This window comes from Balaenoptera ricei, chromosome 2 (assembly GCF_028023285.1).
Source record: "Balaenoptera ricei isolate mBalRic1 chromosome 2, mBalRic1.hap2, whole genome shotgun sequence".
Taxonomy (NCBI): domain Eukaryota; kingdom Metazoa; phylum Chordata; class Mammalia; order Artiodactyla; family Balaenopteridae; genus Balaenoptera; species Balaenoptera ricei.
Window position 1 is genome coordinate 151,990,825 of NC_082640.1, and position 19,627 is coordinate 152,010,451.

Below are 19,627 nucleotides of genomic sequence, written 5' to 3' on the forward strand. Positions count from 1 at the left end.
GGTATTGCACCCCAGGCTTGGGATCTGGGTCCGCGGGCTACAGGGAAGAGTTCGGTACGGGAAGCTCATCCTCCCACCCTCTGATTGGCCGGCTCGCACTCCACTCACGTGCTCGCGTCTCTGATTGGCCTCCATGGCACCCCCGCCTCGGCCCGCGACTACTTTGTGTGCCTGGGCTGCGCGCTCAGGTCCCCCGGCTCAGCTCGCCGTCTGGGCTTGACTGGTCTAGCTCTTCGGCCCACTGCTCTGCATCGCGGGCGCCAGGAATTTCCCGAGTCCGAGCGGGTAGGAAGCATCCTAGGGAAAAACCCTCTCCCCCACCCCCGCCCCATGTTCTCTTTCCCGTACTGAATAAACTTCCGCTTCGGAGGGGCTGTTGCAGCCGTGGGTCGGGGGAGAGGCCAGGCACCGAACTCGGGCCCTCGTGGCGGGGGGGTGGGGGGTGGGTCTTTCTGTCGGGGCGAATGTGGAAGACCAGCTCTCACAAGATAAAACAGGGCTTCGCTAGTCGCATGTGGCTGCGATGCCATTCTATGATCGTGCTGCAAGCTGCAGCGGAGCGGCCAGACCTGGGCTGCAGGGGCTGAGCAGCAGCGATCACTCCTGAAAAGTAGCAAGGAGCCTGTTCCACATCTCCAATACCAGTGCTCCTTAGGGCCGCGGGCAGAACTGGCACGGGCCGGTCCGTTTCCCGGCGGTAGAGAATACGGCATTCCCCGGAGGTGGCGCTCCCGGGAGTGGAGAGCCCGGCTGCACTCGCGCCCCCTTTAGCCTCCGGCCTTCAGGCGGTAGAGGGCGGCCTACGCTCGTGTCGGAGCCGGCGCCCGCGCGCACAGCTGCTGCCCTGCTGGAAGTCTCCGGGTCCCGCCGTAGCCCGCAACTCAGCCGGGCGGTGGATGCTGCGGCTACGTTATCAACGGGCGCGGCGAGAAGGGGGCAGGGAGAAGCCCTGGCACATGCCGGGGTCCCCGTAGGTGGCAGCGGCCAGCGCATGCGCGCCTTCTCCTAGAAGCCTGGAACGCTGAGGGGCGCGCGCCCCCATTCGCGCGCGCACGCTTGCTCTAGCCGAGGCTTCCCCGCCTGCGCTCGTTGTCAGAGCCGTTCCGGCGCGTGCGCGTGTTATCTCCGGCCGACCGGAGTAGCCGGCTTCCCTACGCTCCAGGCCCCCGCCCACCGCCGCCCCCTCCCAGCCCCCGGCCGACTCGTCCCCTTCCTTTCCTTGCGGAATGGGGCCGGCGTTGCTCGGGGTCGCGCACCCGGGACCCGGCTCGCGCTCGGTCTCGCGCTGTCAGCGACTGCTTGGCTCGCGCCGCCTCGCGCTATCCCTCAGTCAGTGGCGCCGAAGGCTCCGTTAAGCAGCGGCGGCGGCGGCGGTTCCTGTTTCCGTTTCTTCCTCTCCCTTCAGTCGGGAATAGCATCCTCCACCCAGCCACCCCTCCCACTACCCCAACGCGGGGCAGCTGCGGCTGAGGGCTGTAGCGGCGGCGGCGGCGGCGACTGGGGAACGGCGGAGACCGCCTCTGCTACCGCCTCGGGTAAGGGGGCGTTTGGGAGCCGGGCCCCGCACGTCTCGGGGTCTGGGGCTGGGCAAGCGCGGGATCTCAGGAGGCTCCGGGGAGGTGCCTGACGGCCGTCGCTGCTCTTTTTCCCCAGGCAACCCCCGGGCCTGTTGCTGCCACTGCTGCTGCTTATCCAGCGGCTGCGGGGAAAGTGGGGAGGGAGCCCCCGGGACCCTCTGGTGGGTGCCTTTGCGCTGCCCGGGGGGCGCGGGCAGGGGGCTAGGGGCGCCTGCCGCCCCGGCCGGGACGTGGAGCGGCGCGGCGGCTGCCCTCGGCGTCAAGCATCCTTGGTTAGGGAAGGGGCCGAAGCCGAGGAGAGGAGAAGGGATGGGGGCGGGGGTGGGAGGTGTCCCTCTTCTCTCCTCTACACCTGCCTACCCTTTCGCCAGCAACTCGCTCCATGTTGTCACAGACAGTGGGGAAGAGCATGCCTGTGCGTTAGGGGCTTTCGTGAGGGGTTCTTCGGCTGGAAATCGGGAAGTGGACCCGTGCAAAGATCCGCTCCAGGCGAGGGGCCAGTGCCAGGGCACTGCACGGTGTGAGTGCCGCTGCACCCCCGTTTGATGTGGAAATGATGAGTTTGCGGCTTTAGAGTATCTAAACTTATTTGGGAAGGTTAAATGAGTCCCTGTTTATTAGTTAAAGGTTTGTCCTGCAAGAGTGAGTGGGCTGTCGTGTGCAGCACCTGTTTTTCTCTCACAGCGGGGTTTGCAATCCTCAGCCACACCGAACGTCGGAGACGCAGTGTATTTCTTAAGTTAAATGGCAGTGTCATGGTTAAAATTTATCCCTGGTGAGCTTTAGCGTTTTGCTGTATATTAGACTTTTGATTGAGGCCTTGGATAGAGGCAGGGAGAGGTGTTGTTTCTTCTTGCCATGTTTGAATTAATTTACAGTTGACTTAAGCCAACTAAAGAAAGTGGACCTGGGAAAGCCAGAATCTCCTAAAGAAACCCCAAACCTCAAGGGAACGCAGACCAAATTTCTACAAAAGTTTTCTATCAGTTTACAATTAAACTCATCACAAGTAACTGATTGAACTTTGGCTTGGCTCTCTTTAGAAACTGCAGGCAAGGTTTAATTATAGTTTCTTTTCCCCCTGTTATTCTTGGGGTTAAGTGCATATTTATTTTCTTGATTAAATTTTGTCTTTATGCATACTTCTTTTAAAGGGTGCATCATATAAGAAACATTTTAGGAGAGAAATTTGCAGCACTATAGAGTTTTACTGAAGTATAAGCTGTATTCTCTCTTCTTCAAAATAACTTAAAATTAACCTAAAATCCTATGCCGTATAATAAGGCTGCATACATTGCTAACCTTGTGAAATATACCATAAAATGTATATAGAGAGTCTTAATTACTTGATTTATAACTACTACAATAGTAGGGATAGGGTGGGAATTCAAACATTTGAAATTGTGATTTTACAGCTTAGTATGTAAAAATGCAGGGACTTAGAAATGAATAGGATTTAAGGAACATAGAAGGATGGTTTGGAGGCATGAATTTTCCTTTTCCTGCTTTATAAACTGAGAATTCTTGAATTGCTGAACAGCTGGAATGAAAGTTGCATAGATTGCAGAAACATGCAAAATGTGTCTTTGATCAAGTAGTGAGTTAACATGAAGAGTATGTTGTGGTTTATTAGGCTAGTGATTCAAAATAATTTCCATAAAATATAGCATTATATAGATTGTATTTTAGGATGTTCTTAAATTGAAAGTCACTTGAAGTTGTTTTCCTACAAGTCAGTTTTATTTGAGACATATGGAATTGAAAAAACAGTTCCTCTGATTACATTCTACAGTGTTTGGTTACAAATTTTAACTAGTTATTTTAAGGAATTGGAGTGTCTTTAAAAGTGGTGAATTTTGAAATTGCTAGTGGCTTGGAAAAACTTGTGTTTCTTACTTGTTTATTTTTTTAAGTGCAGTTATATCAGTAGGTTGGTCTGGAGGGGGAGCTAGTGCCAAAGCAAAGCATGGCTTAATATATGTTTGAACTTTTAAAACACCCCAAACTGGATTTTTATGACCAGAAGAAACATAAACTTAATTTTTAGTTAAAAGAATAAGGGAATTTTTACATGGATGTATATCTGTAGATAGTTATTTGTGGAGCATATATATATATACATATATATATATATATATATTATATTACAAATTAGTTAAAAATTTCTTTCATGATCTGAAATAATGGGAAGTAAATGTGTAACGTTTATTGAATTTCTCATTTAAAATCTCTGAAAATATGCCCCCAAACTTAAGGGTGTATGATAGTAGTTTCTTAACCTTCTTGTGCATTGCATCAGAAAGGAAGGAGTATATGTTGACCCTTTGTGCATGTTGCATCTTCTTAAATTTTTTCTTTATAATATCTACAGTCCTAAAATTTCAAAAGAGCTTCAGGTAGAGTCTTATAAGAGCCAAGACATCAAGTGTGTAGTAAGCTAGGTATTTATGAAAAGTAGAGATACTTTTAATAAAGAAATGGGTCCTTCAGACATCTGGAGAGCAGGATCCCAAGGTCACTTCTTAACCTCTCTCTCCTGCAGTATAATGCAGTGAGCCCAGAGGATCTGTGAAGTTGAACTTGTGCCTTTGAATATGAAGCAGTTATTTTTTGATCTATGGCACTTTATTTAGGTTTTTGAACTGTAATCAGTTCGATTTTGATTTTACTTCTCACAGTTCACATATTCTTCAAATTCAAGGGTAGAATTGATAGTGTGTATGTTAAAATCAATGGAATATTTCATTTTCTGAGGGTAGTGGTTTGGTTGGTTGTTCGCCATTGCTCTTCATTGTGTAAATAGAATTTCAGTGCTGCTAAAATAAAAAATAGATTCTTTGAAAAAAATTAAAATATCTGTAAGATACGGAATAGTGAGGTGTTTACTATATTAAAGGGGTTAATGCTGTAAATTAATCAGTTTTATAAGACATTCTAGAATATTTTTATATATCTTTTTTCATTTCTTTAATGATTATTTTTGATTTACTATAAAGTACATTTTAGTAAATCTCTTGGTTTAATTAAATGGTGAACACACCCATTTCATATTATAGCACATTTATAAAAGCAAAAGAAAGTGTTTTCATTTCATAATCATAAGAGTAAATATAAAAATAAACATGTAAATAAGTTTCTTTACTTAAAAATAAAACAAAACTAAGATTCTAAACAACTCTGAAACCAGAAGTATTGCTTTTATAGTAATTTTCTACTCTGCTTCAGTACTGGTCCTATTGGTACTTTTCAGATGAAACATCAACTTCCAGTCTTCTGCAGTCAACAGTAGTATAGTAGGTGTAGGATTTAGAGGACTGCTACAAGACTTCCCTTTGTTCTCCTCTTGATGATTCTCTGGCTTATATTTCTGTACCAAATAGTATATGGTTTTGCAGTTTGAATTGTTATTAAATTGTAGTTTGTTATAATGAGAAAAACATGTTTAAAAGTAAGAGATGTTTACAACTGATTTTTTTTAAAAAAACCCTTTTAAAATTCCGAACAGAAGAATGTTATATGGGGATGTGTATGCATTTAAGATATATATATATATATATATGTATATATATGTGTATATATATATAGGTATATATATATATATATATATAAACAGATTAATCTCAAGTCTCAACCTTCCTTTCTCTCTACATTCTACTCTTCTGCCTACATCTCCCCTTCTCCAGCCACCCTCCATCATCCCACAGTTTTCTCCTTGGAATAATTAGGAATCAAACCAATAAAATGAATCATATCATTCACGTGGCATAGCTTTTTCTTCCTTGATTAAATGGCTTTATATCAATCTGTACAATATTCTAAACATATAGCTTAGACTATACAATACTGTAGATTTTCTTTTTAATGGAAGAAGAGCACATAAGGGCCCAAGGGGTTTATGCCATGTATTTCAATCTAAGAGTTATTCATACTCTTTACAGAAAGTAGAGCTATAGGGTTAATTTCATTTACGTTTTTAAAAAAATAGACTTTATTTGCTAAAACCCAATACCACACTCATTTACTACATTTAAAAAATATCTTTTGTGATAGTTTTTTTGTGAGAAAATGACATGCGAAAGGGAAATGTGTTTTGAATTTTAAGTTTTTTAAAAAATTGACAAATTATATCAATATAAGGCTAGTACAGATGTAGTTCAAACTTGCCTTTGCCGTCGTTCTCTTTTGCACTGGTCTGTAGTATAACCTCTTCATTAAAGCACTGGAATAAAACTTTGGAGATCACTACTGAAATGCTCCCTATATTTGTTATATCTTAGAACTTGGATTTTTTTTTAATTAAACTGATTCAGGGATAAACTGAGTAAACGTGACTTAACATTTATGTTAAGAAGATCAGACTTAGCATTTCTACTTGTCACAGCCTCTGTGACTGGTTAGTGTAAATAAAGTTCACATTACAAAATAAATAATAAAGTGTTGATACTAATCTTAGATGTAAATGGGAAATTAAGCTCATGTTTATTTTACAGTCTGAGTTATGAGAAGCATTACATGATATGAACTTTAAATGCTGTAACTTTCTGATTATAAATGAACAAAAGTAAAGTGAAAATGGGAGATTGTTCTATTTGATTTACCTCAAATATACAACTAAAATGAACCTGTTTTGTGTCTGTAAATATTCATTTAAGACTGTTAATGAACCATGAATGAGTTTTAAATTTATACTAATTTATGGCTGGTTATTTACATTATATCCCTTAGATGAGATAAATGCCATTTAATATGCCATTAATACCCAGAGCCAGAGTAAATTTGCCTGTAGTAAAAAAAATGATATTTACAAACCATCAAACTGTAAAAGCATACCAATGTTATTAAATAACTTAACATTCCATAATCTAGTTTCTAAAATCACTTGTATAATTTTTAAAATATAATTTGTTGTAATATCTTGATAAAGTAGTAAAGGTGGAAAAATATAGTTTGTAGCTTTGGGACAGTCAGTGAAGGGAGGGGGGTTGAGAGAGGGGGTGTACTGGTTGATGAGCCTGCCTTATTTGGAGCTGAGGGAGATTTCTTCTTCAGTTTTTTCCTCTCCGTCCACTTCCTTCTTCTCCCTGTTTGTTGTCTTTCCTCTCCCAACAGTGGTGGAAAATGTGGGAGTTTACCATCTTTGTAGGGTTTTTTTTCCTTTAGAGTTCATAGAACGTTTCCCAGTACAACATTAGCTTTTATGTTACAATTAAGTTTATTATAATGATTTCATTTTCTTTTGCAGCAGTAGGCAAGAGACTTGAAGAAATTCAGTTGATGTGGGGTTCAATATTATTTATTAAAAATGATTTTGTAACTCCGTATAAAAAGGGGTATGGGAGATGTTGGTTCATTGTTAAGGGTCCTGTATCAGTCACATTATTGTTCTCCTTACTGTTTCGTATATGGTAATCCCTTCTTCCAGGTTCTTGGAATGCAGTCTCATGCCTCCTCTGTTATTTCTGTCTTCATCTATGGAGTCTTCATCTATGGAGTTTCTGAATACAAGGAATTGTTTTTAGAATATCTCTTCACCTTCTTCGTGTCCCTCATTGCAATAACATAATGTAAAAAAAAAAAAAAAAGTCCCAAACAATAAAAACCTGTGTCCACTGAAGAGAACCAGCTCTGAAACTAAAATGAACAGCAGTGTTCTCCATTCATGGCAGTAGTTTTAGCAGATTTAAGCCAGTTATTGTGGAAAGTTCACAAGGAGAAAGTGTATGTTTGATAATTAGGACTCTAATCATTAGAGATCTGACTGATTCGATTTCTTTAACACATGGAATTGTACTTATACCTGAAAGAGATGTATTCAGTAGAGATTGTTATTTTTTGTGTGTCTTGAGTTTTGTGAATAACTACTTAATTCAGTCAGTTACCAAATGGCAAAAGATTGTAATTTTGAGAAAATCTGTTCTTTAAAAGTACAGCTTAAGCCAGGCAAAATATTTTGTTTTCTTTTTATAAGTTTCAGATATTTCTTTCTTATTTATTTATTTATTGTATATGTGTGTGTGTATATATATATATATTTTTTGTTTTTTTATTGGAGTAAAATTGCTTTAAAAGGTTGTGTTAGTTTCTGTTGTACAATGAAGTGAATCAGCTATTTGTATACCTATATCCCCTCCCTCTTGGACCTCCTTCCCATCCCCCCCATCCCACCCACCTAGGTCGTCACAGCACTGAGCTGAGCTCCCTGTGCTATACAAGCAGGTTCCCACTAGCTATCTGTTTTACACATGGTAGTGTATTTATGTCAAACCTAATTTCCCAATTCGTCCCACCCTCCCCTTGCCCACCCTGTGTCCACATGTCCGTTCTCTACTGCTCTATTCCTGCCCTACAAATAGGTTCATCTGTACCATTTTTCAAGATTCCACGTATATGTGTTAATATACGATATTTGTTTTTCTCTTTCTGGCTTATTACTTCACTATGTATGACAGACTCTAAGTCCAACCACATCTCTAAAATGACCCAATTTTGTTTCTTTTTATGGCTGAGTAATATTCCATTGTATATATATGTACCACATCTTCTTTATCCATTCATCTATCATTGGACATTTAGGCTGTCTCCATGTTCCGGCTATTGTAAATAGTGCTGCAGTGAACACTGGGGTGCATGTGTCCTTTTGAATTATGGTTTTCTCAGGGTATATACCAAATAGTGGGATTGCTGGGTCATATGGTCTATTTTTAGTTTTTTAAGGAACCTCCATACTGTTCTCCATAGTGGCTGTATCAATATACAGTCCCACCAACAATGCAAAAGGGTTCCCTTTTCTCCACACCCTCTCCAGCATTCATTGTTTGTAGATTTTTTGATGATGGCCATTCTACCTGGTGTGAGGTGATACCTCATTGTAGTTTTGATTTACATTTCTCTAATAATTAGTGAAGTTGAGCTTCTTTTCATATGCATCTTGGCCATCTGTATGTCTTCTTTGGAGAAATGTCTATTTAGGTCTTCTGCCCATTTTTTAATTGGGTTTTTTGTTTTTTTGATATTGAGCTGCATGAGCTATTTGTATATTTTGGAGATAAATCCTTTGTCTGTTGCTTTGTTTGCAAACATTTTCTCCCATTCTGAGGGTTGTCTTTTTGTCTTGTTTATGATTTCCTTTGCTGTGCAAAAGCTTTTAAGTTTCATTAGGTCCCATTTGTTTATTTTTGTTTTTACTTCCATTACTGTACGAGGTGGGTCAAAAAAGATCTTGCAGTGGTTTATGTCAAAGAATGTTTTTCCTCTGAGAGATTTATAGTGTCCGGTCTTTAATCCATTTTGAGTTTATTTTTGTGTATGGTGTTAGGGAGTGTTCTAATTTCATTCTTTTACATGTAGCTGTCTAGTTTTCCCAGCACCACTTATTGAAGTGGCTGTCTTTTCTCCACTGTATGTTCTTGCCTCCTTTGTCATAAATTAGGTAACCATATGTGCTTGGATTTATCTCTGGGCTTTCTATCCTGTACCATTGATCTATATTTCTGTTTTTGTGCCAGCACCATACTGTGTTGATTACTGTAGCTTTGTAGTATAGTTTGAAGTCGGAGACCCTGATTCCTCCAGCTCCATTTTTCTTTCTCAAGAATGCTTTGGCTATTCAGGGTCTTTTGTGTTTCCATACAAATTGTAACATTTTTTGTTCTAAATCTGTACAAACTGCCATTGGTAATTTGATGGGGATTGCATTGAACCTGTAGATTGCTTTGGGTAGTATAGTCTTTTTCACAATACTGATTCTTCCAGTCCAAGAACATGGTATATTTCTCCATCGGTTTATGTCATCTTTGATTTCTTTCATCAGTGTTTTATAGTTTTCTTAGTACAAGTCTTTTGCCTCCTTAGGTAGGTTTATTCCTAGGTATTTTATTATTTTTTTGTGATGGTAAATGGGATTGTTTTCCTTAATTTCTTCTTCTGATTTTTCATTGTTAGTGTATAGGAATGCCAGAGATTTCTGTGCATTAATTTTGTATCCTGCAACCTTACCAAATTCATTGATTAATTCTGGTAGTTTTCTGGTGGCATCTTTAGGATTTTCATGTATAGTATCATATCATCTGCAAACAGTGACAGTTTTACTTCTTCTTTTCCAATTTGTGTTCCTTTTATTTCTTTTTCTTCTCTGATTGCTGTCGCTAGGACTTCCAAAACTATGTTGAGTAAGAGTGGCGAGAGTGGACATCCTTGTCTTGTTCTTGATCTTAGAGGAAGTGCTTTCAGTTTTTCACCATTGAGTATGATGTTTCCTGTGGGTTTGTCATATATGGCCTTTATTATATTGAGGTAAGTTCCCTCTATGCCCATTTTCTGGAGAGTTTTTATCATAAATGGGTGTTGAATTTTGTCAAAAGCTTTTTGTGAGTCTATTGAGATGATCATATGGTTTTTATTCCTTAATTTGTTAATATGGTGTTTCACATTGATTGATTTGTGTATATTGATGAATCCTTGCGTTCCTGGGATAAATCCCACTTGATCATGGTGTATGATCCTTTTAATATGTTGTCGGATTCTGTTTGCTAGTATTTTGTCCAGGATTTTTGCATCTACGTTCATGAGTGATATTTGTCTATAATTTTCTTTTTTTGTGATATCTTTTTCTGGTTTTGGTATCAGGGTGATGATGGCTTCATAGAAAGAATTTTGGAGAGTTCCTCCCTCTGCACTTTTTTGGAAGAGTTTGAGAAGGATAGGTGTTAGCTCGTCTCTAAATGTTTGATAGAATTTGCCTGTGAAGCCATTTGGTCCTGGACTTTTGTTTGTTGGAAGATTTTTAATTACAGTTTCAATTTCATTACTTTTGATAGGTCTGTTTATATTTTCTAATTCTTCCTGGTTCAGTCTTGGAAAATTGTACCTTTCCAAGAATTTGTCCGTTTCTTTGTGGTTGTCCATCTTATTGGGATATAGTTGTTTGTAGTAGTCTCTTAATAATCCTTTGTATTTCTGCAGTGTCACTTGTGATTTCTCCTTTTTCATGTCTGATTTTATTGATTTGCGTCCTCTCCCTTTTTTTCTTGATGAGTCTGGCTAAATGTTTATGAGTTTTGTTTATCTTCTCAAAGAACCAACTTTTAGTTTTATTGATCTTTGCTATTGTTTTCTTCGTTTCTATTTCATTTATTTCTGCTCTGAGCTTTATGATTTCTTTCCTTCTACTGACTTGGGTTTTCTTTGTTCTTCTTTCTCTAGTTGCTTTAGGTGTAAGGTTAGATTGTTTATTTGAGATTTTTCTTGTTTCTTGAGGTGAGATTGAATTGCCATAAACTTCCCTCTTAGAACTGCTTTTGCTGTGTCCCACAGGTTTTGGGTCATCGTGTTTTCATTGTCATTGTTTGTATGCATTGTTTTATTTCTTCTGTGATTTCTTCAGCGATCTCTTGGCTATTTAGTAGTGCACTATTTAGCCTCCGTGTATTTGTGTTTTTTACAGTTTTTTTTTTCCTGTAATTGATTTCCAGTCTCATAGCGTTGTGTTCAGAAAAGATGCTTGATACGATTTCAATTTTCTTAAATTTTCTGAGGCTTGATTTGTGACCCAAGATGTGATCTATCCTGGAGAATGTTCTGTGTGCACTTGAGAAGAAAGTGTATTCTGTGACTTTTGGGTGGAATGTTCTATAAATATTAAATCTCTTTGGTCTGTTGTGTCATTTAAAGCTTGTGTTTCCTTATTTATTTTCTGTTTGGATGATCTGTCCATTGGTGTAAGTGGGGTATTAACCTCCCCTACTATTATTGTGTTACTGTTGATTTCCCCTTTTATGGTTGTTAGCATTTGCCTTATGTATCAAGGTACTCCTGTGTTGGGTGCATAAATATTTATAATTGTTACATCTTCTTGGATTGATTCCTTGATCATTTTGCAGTGTCCTTCGTTATCTCTTGTAACAGTCTTTATTTTAAAGTCTATTTTGTCTGATACGAGTAAAAGAAAGCTACTCCAGCTTTCTTTTGATTTCCATTTGCATGGAGTATCTTTCTCCATCCCTTCACTTTCATTCTGTATGTGTCCCTAGGTCTGAAGTGGGTCTCTTGTAGACCGCATGTATATGGGTCTTGTTTTTGTATCCATTCAGCCAGTCTGTGTCTTTTGGTTGGAGCATTTAATCCATTTACATTCAAGGTTATTATTGATATGTATATTCCTATTACCATTTTTTAAATTGTTTTGGGTTTGTTTTTGTGGGTCTTTTTCTTCTCTTGTGTTTCCTGCCTAAAGAAGTTCCTTTAGCATTTGCTGAAAGCTGGTTTGGTGGTGCTGAATTCTCTTAACTTTTGCTTGTCTGTAAAGCTTTTGATTTCTCTGTTGAATCTGAATGAGATCCTTACTGGGTAGAGTAATCTTGCTTGTGGGTTTTTCTCTTTCATCCCTTTAAGTATATCCTCCCACTCCCTTCTGGCCTGCAGAGTTTTTGCTGAAAAATCAGCTGATCACCCTATGGGGATTCCTTTCTATGTTATTTTTTGCTTTTCCCTTGCTGCTTTTAATATTTTTTCTTTGAACTTAATTTTTCTTAGTTTGATTAATATGTGTCTTGGTGTGTTTCTCCTAGGGTTTATCCTGTGTGGGACTCTCTGCGTTTCCTGGACTTGGGTGACTGTTTCCTTTCCCATGTTAGGGGAAGTTTTCCACTATAATCTCTTCAAATATTTTCTCAGATCCTTTCTTTTTCTCTTTTTCTGGGACCCGTATAATTCGAATGTTGGTGCGTTTAGTGTTGTCTCAGAGGTCTCTGAGATTGTCTTCAATTCTTTTCATTCTTTTTTCTTTATTCTGCTCCTCAGCAGTTATTTCCACCATTCTGTCTTCCAGCTCACTTACTCGTTTTCTGCCTCAGTTATTCTGTTATTGATTCCCTCTCGTGTATTTTTCATTTCCGTTATTGTGTTGTTCATCTCTGTTTGTTTGTTCTTTAGTTCTTCTAGATCTTTGTTAAACATTTCTTGTATTTTCTCAATCTGTGCCTCCATTCTATTTCCGAGATTCTGGATCATCTTTACTATCATTACTCTGAATTCTTTTTCAGGTAGATTGCCTATTTCCTCTTCACTTATTTGGTCTTGTAGGTTTTTACCTTGCTCCGTTATTTTGCTGTCTCATTTTTTAAAATATTTTTTTGGTGGGTGGGGTTGTGTTCCTGTTTTACTGGTTGTTTGGCCTGAGGCTTCCAGCACTGGAGTTCCTAGGCTGTTGGGTGGAGCTGGGTCTTGGTGCTGAGGTGAGGACCTCTGGGAGACCTCACTCCGATGACTATTCCCTAGGGTCTGAGGTTCTCTGTTAGTCCAGTGGTTCGGTCTCGGAGCTCCCATCGGAGGAGCTCCAGCCTGACCCCTGGCTCATGAACCAAGATCCCGCAAGCCACGTGGGGTGGCAAGAAAAGAAAAAAAAAGAAGAAAGGAATGAAAAAAAAGGAGCAGAACAATAACAAAGAGTTAAAAATAAAATAAGGTTAGACAAGTAACAGATATGTTAGAAAGAATGAAAAAGTAAAAATATAGATGAACCAATAACTGGAAGGTAAAACAGAGCCATAATAGTAAAAAAGAGGAGAAAAAAAAAAAGCCAGAAAAGGCCTTGACTGTGGGTGGTGGGGCTTAGGCAGGGGTGAGGTTTAGGCAGTGGGTGGGACCTATGCTTAGGACCCACAGGGCCCGAAAAGGCTCTGGGGGATGTGGGGGATGGGGCTTAGGCTCAAGGCAGCAGGAGGGACCCAGGAGTGCCTTTGGCCTTGGAGGGCAGAGGACCAGGTCCAGAACCCCAGCAGCTCACTGGGCCCAAGTGGGTGGGGAAATGCTAGGTGTGTTCCCCCCTGATCCTCCGATCTGGAGGGCACCCCCCGTTGGCCTCTCTTCTTCTTCCCCCCCTCCCTTCCTCCTATGCTCCTAAGACCCATGTGGCCGGAGGGGTCCTGAGAGGCAGGGGACCAGACCCAGAAGCCCAACAGGCTTCCTGGGGCCGAGCGGCTGGGGGGAATGCCTGCAGCACTTCCCCTGATCCCCCGGCCCTCGAGGGTCCCCCTGTCCGCCTCTCCTACTCTTCCCCCTTCCTCCCTCCCGCCCATGCCCCTAGAACCCACGAGGCCAGAGGGGGCCCCAGAGTATGGAGGGGGCAAGGCCCCAGAGCCCAGCAGTCTTCCTGGGGCCCGAGTGGGCAGGGGAAATGCCGTCCACACCTCCCCTGATCCTCTGATCCTGGAGGGCCCCTCCCTAATCCGCCTCTCCTCTTCTTCCCCTGCCTCCCTCCTACACCCCTAGGACCAACGTGGCCCAGAGGGGGGCCTTGGAGGGCGGAGGACCCGGCCTGGGAGCCCCGCAGGCTTCCTGGGGCTGACTGGGCGGGGGAAATGATAGGCACGCTCACCCTGATCCTCCAAGCCCCTGAGGGTCCTTCTAGGTGTAAGAAACCCTCCCCCCTCCCAGCCACCCCTCAGGGGCACCGGTCCTGTCCGGCCCACACTTTTCCTCCCCCCTCGGTCCCCCCATGTCCTACCCGGTCGCTTGGGGATTTGTCCCATCTCCTTGGGTGTTGAGGTCCCCCACCAGCATCTAGCAGGTGCCCTAGTTGTGGGGAGATGCAAACTCTGAGTCCTCCTCCGCTGCCATCTTGACTGTAACCCCCTTTCTTTCTCTTTTAGAAAGTTTAGTGAAACTCTAGGGTTTAGGAGGGTGGTAGTTGAAGCTTTCAGGCCAAAAGGTCTTTCCTTAGCATTGGTAAAATGACCCTCAGCCATGAGAAATGTAGGTTTACTGAGTAATCCTGACTGCTTCCTCTGACGTGATTACAGACATCTGGGCCTTCACTAATTAAAACTGTTTATTTTTAAGGTCCAAACAGTAGAAGTATCAGCTTGATACTTATAGGTGTAAAGCATTCATAGAATGAGTGATGTAATGTTATTTTTAATTTGTAAGTAAATGAAGACTATGCTCGTTGTGCTGAGTAGGCTGAAGAGATGTATACCTAATAAGGATGTACAAATAATAAACTAAAGAAACTTGCTAATATGCAATTAGGAATGGTTCCTCTTAATGAAAGGACTCTTATTAGTGCTTATAATGGCACAAATTATAATGGTGAAAATGAAATCACCAAAGAATTCTGTTCTGGAGCAGTTTGTCAGATAACAGATAAAAGAGCACATCCTCTATTCTATAACTGTCTACAGAGGTTCACTTAGAGCCATGCAGAATCCTACCTAAAAGGAAATAGTGATCAATAACTAAAGTATTTTCACAAGAATCGTGCACATTTCTTCTGTGTATATTTGCATAGTACCTGTCACTTTCTCTTTCTATGGCAAATGTAGGGTTAGAAAGTATGGTACCTAACTTTTGGAAATTCTAAAGGGAAAGGATCTGAAGTTTGGAAAAAAGGCTGTTTTCCTCGTGTTTTACTGATGCTATTTGACATAAAATTTTTTGAGAACTCCACAGATGTAAAGCTAAAATCTGACTTATTTCATAGTAATTTTTTGGATAGCTTTATTGAAGTATAATTTATATACCATAAAATTCACAAGTTTTTATAAATTTATACAGCTGTACAACAGTTATCACAATCCAATTTTAGAACACTTTCACCTTACAGAAAGCTCCCTTTTGCCCGTTTGCCCAACCCGTGTTCCTACCCCCCAGCTCCAGGCAACCCCTCGTCTGTATTTTGTCTCTATAGTTTTGCCGTTTCTAGAAATTTGACATTAACGGAATCATACAATATGTAATTTTTTGTGTCTGGCTCTTTTCACTTAGTATAGCCCTGTTTAGTAATTTGAAAGAATGGATAAAGTAGAAAAGCTTTGAACTTGGAATCAGGAGACTTGGATACTGGTGTTGGTTCTGCCACTCAGATGTGTAAACTTGGGTAGGCCATTTGTCCTCTTTGGGCCTCTGCTTCTTTCTCCATAAAATGAATTATTTTGATTTTCTTCTATTCCAGTTTTCACACCTGGGTAGACATTCACTGACCTTTCCCTAGAATGTACCTTAACTCTTCCCCTTAAGTGTAAACACTTTATGTCAACATATGTTTTTTCTGAATCAAAAACAAGGCTTATGGTCAAAGAGATGACTCAGCAATGGCAAATTTGAGATTGCCTTGAAAAATCAAGATGGCTGATTAAACTTTTTCTTGGGCATTTCTTAGTTCATGTGTACAACTTTTAGAATAGGGATAGTCTTAATTGCTGAGTTAATAATTGAGACTTTTGAAGAGAATAAAGGCAAAGTTGAATAATTGTCAGAGGTAGAGCTTTAAAAGTGATCGAAGCTTCTTATGAACATAGGAAAAAATTATGCTTTTTAGTTATTTCTTTTGTTTTGGAAGTAGAAGGTGGGGTGGAGCAATTTTAGTTAAGTTTGAGCCAAGTCGGGCTCAAGGCAGCCAAGTGGGATTAGACTGTTTTTCAAAGAAGAACTGAAGGAAGTGTATGGCTACTGTTGGGAAGACTGTCCTAGGGCTCATCTGGAGGCAAAGCTGACATAATATTCAGGTGACAAATTAGGAAAAAAATATGTATACAGGGAATTAAAAAATATGGTTGTCGGGCTTCCCTGGTGGCGCAGTGGTTGAGAATCTGCCTGCCAATGCAGGGGACACGGGTTTGAGCCCCGGTCTGGGAAGATCCCATATGCCGCAGAGCAACTAGGCCCGTGAGCCACAATTACTGAGCCTGCGCGTCTGGAGCCTGTGCTCCGCAACAAGAGAGGCCACGATAATGAGAGGCCCGCGCACCGCGATGAAGAGTTGCCCCCACTTGCCGCAACTAGAGAAAGCCCTTGCACAGAAACGAAGACCCAACACACCCATAAATAATAAATAAATAAATTTAAAGAAAAAAAAAAGTAGCGGAATTTAAATAAAAAAAAATATGGTTGTCGCATAGCACAGGGAGATCAGCTCTGTGCTTTGTGACCACCTAGAGGGGTGGGATAGGGAGGGTGGGAGGGAGGGAGATGCAAGAGGGAAGAGATATGGGAACATATGTATATGTATAACTGATTCACTTTGTTATAAAGCAGAAACTAACACACCATTGTAAAGCAATTATACTCCAATAAAGATGTTAAAAATAATAATAAAAAATAAAAAATAAAATACAGGATATCCATTACATACAAATACTTCCATACAGGATACAACAAGTGTGAATGTAAGCACTTGGGAAATATCTGAAAAAAAAAAAAAAAAAGGTTGTGCATGTGTTTATGTATGTGTAGCAGGTATAGACAACTGACTGAGTAGGCTGGTATCAGGTATATTCCAAGGGGGTAATGTGCATTTTCAGTATAGTATAGTAAAAGATAGGGCATTGAATAACAACTAGCTAAATTTAAAAATAAGAGTACTGTGACTACTTTCAAATATTCAATAATTTTGACTCTTAGAAACTATCAGAGCTTTTTGTATCATCTATAATAGTAGGAAGTATGGCTATAAAATGATTGAACTTTTATTTTTACCCAACATACTAGAACATATGAGTGGTAACCCACAGAGCAGGCACTGTGGAGGAGGGGAATGTAGCTATAAATATATTTTACTGATGGTGTCATCATAAGCAGCATAAGAAAATTTGTTTCATGCTTTATAGTCACACTTTTTGCTCAGAATGGTATTTTTAATAAATACCGTAAGTCATCTAATTATCACCAAAAACATCCCCAGAGCAAACCTATATTAAATGAATGAAGATTTGTCACTTTTGACAGTATTATGAAGATTGTGTTAAGACTTATAAGGAGTTCCAAAAGTTGAATCCCAAAGCTTTTTATGCAATGGCAGCATTCTAGGAATAAGTATAAAGCTTTCTAAGGTGACTGTTTTTATGGCAACAATATTCTTTTGAATATATGCTATACCGTATATTTTTAAATGTCCCACTGAAGTTGTACTACATATAAAATACCTAAATATGAATTATGTAATTGGAAAAATTTCAGTGTAAAGGAAAGAGACACTTCTTTCTGTAACTTCTGAAGCTCCAAAATATTAAAGATGATCATCATTTGTATCTTCCCAGGGAATTTTAATTTTTAATAATAATAATAAGTGAGCAACTGTCAGAAGGTATAGCCATTTCTAGGTTTAGAATTCTTGTTCTTTTTTTTTTTATTTTTTATTTATGGCTGTGTTGGGTCTTCGTTTCTGTGCGAGGGCTTTCTCTAGTTGCGGCAAGCGGGGGCCACTCTTCATCGCGGTGCGCAGGCCTCTCATTATCGTGGCTTCTCTTGTTGCGGAGCACAGGCTCCAGACGCGCAGGCTCAGTAATTGTGGCTCACGGGCCTAGTTGCTCCGCGGCATGTGGGATCTTCCCAGACCAGGGCTCGAACCCGTGTCCCCTGCATTGGCAGGCAGATTCTCACCCACTGCGCCACCAGGGAAGCCCCAGAATTCTTGTTCTTTATGTAGTTCTCTCAAATACTTGTTCTTAAGAAAATAGATACTAGGGATTTCTTGAGTAATGAAATACTAATTTGATATTTAAGCAAAGTATCAGAACAAGAGTAGAACCGCATTAAGGCAGTAAAAATGATTAATTTAAAAGTCTTAGAAAACTTTTAAAGGGTGCTCCAAAATACTTACTTATATTTGTTAGCAATTCTTTTCTGCTTGACTTCCTACAGGGGCTATTTCAGCCCTTTTCTACCTCTTTCCTAGCCCCCAACAGCATACTGCTCTCAGACTTCGCAGGTTATTTCACTTACTTTTTTTTTTTTTTTTTGAAAAGTGTGAGAAGGTTAAGACCATCAAACAGAGGCTTCCTCAGCTTTGCTTTTTTTTATCTGTAAATTGTGTAATTTCCCCTCCTCTGTACCATTTGGTGTCAGGGATGTGTCCGTTAGGCTTTCATGACTACTTTTATCCCTGCTACCCTTTAGAATATAAGGTTCATTAGTTCACTCCTTTATCATTTTAATTTCAGTCTCCCCTAACAACATCTTTACTGGCCTAAAAAACAAAAAAGCAAACCCCAAACCACCTTTCCTTATTCTTTCTGTCACCTCCTGCCCTTCCCATCCCCGGCCTTTTTTGGTATTACCCACAGCCCAAAGAAAAAGCAATATGCCTATTTCAATTTTTCTACCTTCTTTTTCAGTAAAATCATTCTCTCTGTTGTTACCAGTGACCTTCTGAACTGCCAAATGGAGACTTTTTTTAGTATTAGTTTTTGCTTTTTAATTCTTCAGATTTGACACTGTGAATCCCTTTTCCTCCTTGCTTTTCCTTATAACTTTGTAGTCCTCCTGGTTCTCCTATATATTCTAGCAACTTTTCTTTTCATTTACAAGGTCAACTTCTTTATTAAGTATTTGCCTTATACATTTTTCTTAATCTAGACTTTTTTCCTTGTAATGTTATCTGTTTTTTTGGCTTCAGTGAGTACCTCTTTCAGACAACTCCCACCCATATAGTAAATGTTGAACTTCAGTTTCCAGCTTGAGAGCTCCACTTGTTTGTTATTCAGTCAAGCTCAATGTGCTTATTTTCTTTCATCTAAAATGTATTATTCTTTCTAACTTTCCTTCCTTTATTGTTGGCTTATCCCTCCCATTTTCCAAACTTGAATTCTAAGTTATCTTTGAATTCCCAATCAGATCCATTCAGTTGTCAAGCTGTGAATACTATAGTGTTTCCCTACTTTATCTGCTCTTTTCTATTTCTTTTTTTTTTTAACCACAGAGGTTTAGGTTCTCATTACTACTAACATATAAATAATTATAATTTTGTAATTGCTATAATAGAGGGAGAGGAGGAAGAGGTGGTTCTACTAGGGTGTGATAGGTGGGGAAGGCTGTATTGAAAGGAAGTGACATTTAAGCTTAGCATCAAAGAATAAGTAGGGACATTCCAGGCAGGCAAACTGAGGAAAGACTTGCTAGAAGGTTATTATATGTTGTCAACTCATAAGACTTTTGCTTTAATCCTTACTGCATGTGGGTGTTTTTCCTATTGGCATGTGCTATTGCTTTTTTCAAATATTCGAACAATCTAAAACCAGAGTGACACAAAATAACATGTATCTGTATTACCTCACTTT

The 19,627-nt window shown here is 40.2% G+C and overlaps 1 protein-coding gene across 3 annotated transcripts in view; it reads left to right on the plus strand.

Moving 5' to 3' along the window:
• The first annotated feature begins 200 nt into the window (after positions 1-200).
• Positions 201-19,627, plus strand: part of FUT8 (fucosyltransferase 8) — a 321,610-nt gene continuing 302,183 nt past the window's right edge. For 2 of the 3 annotated variants that reach the window (XM_059915752.1, XM_059915751.1), the window contains exon 1: positions 1,100-1,535. The gene's annotated coding sequence lies outside the window, so the exon portion shown is untranslated. Of the gene's footprint in view, positions 286-1,099; positions 1,536-19,627 lie in introns of those variants that run through there. The other variant, XM_059915753.1, reaches the window with a different exon arrangement.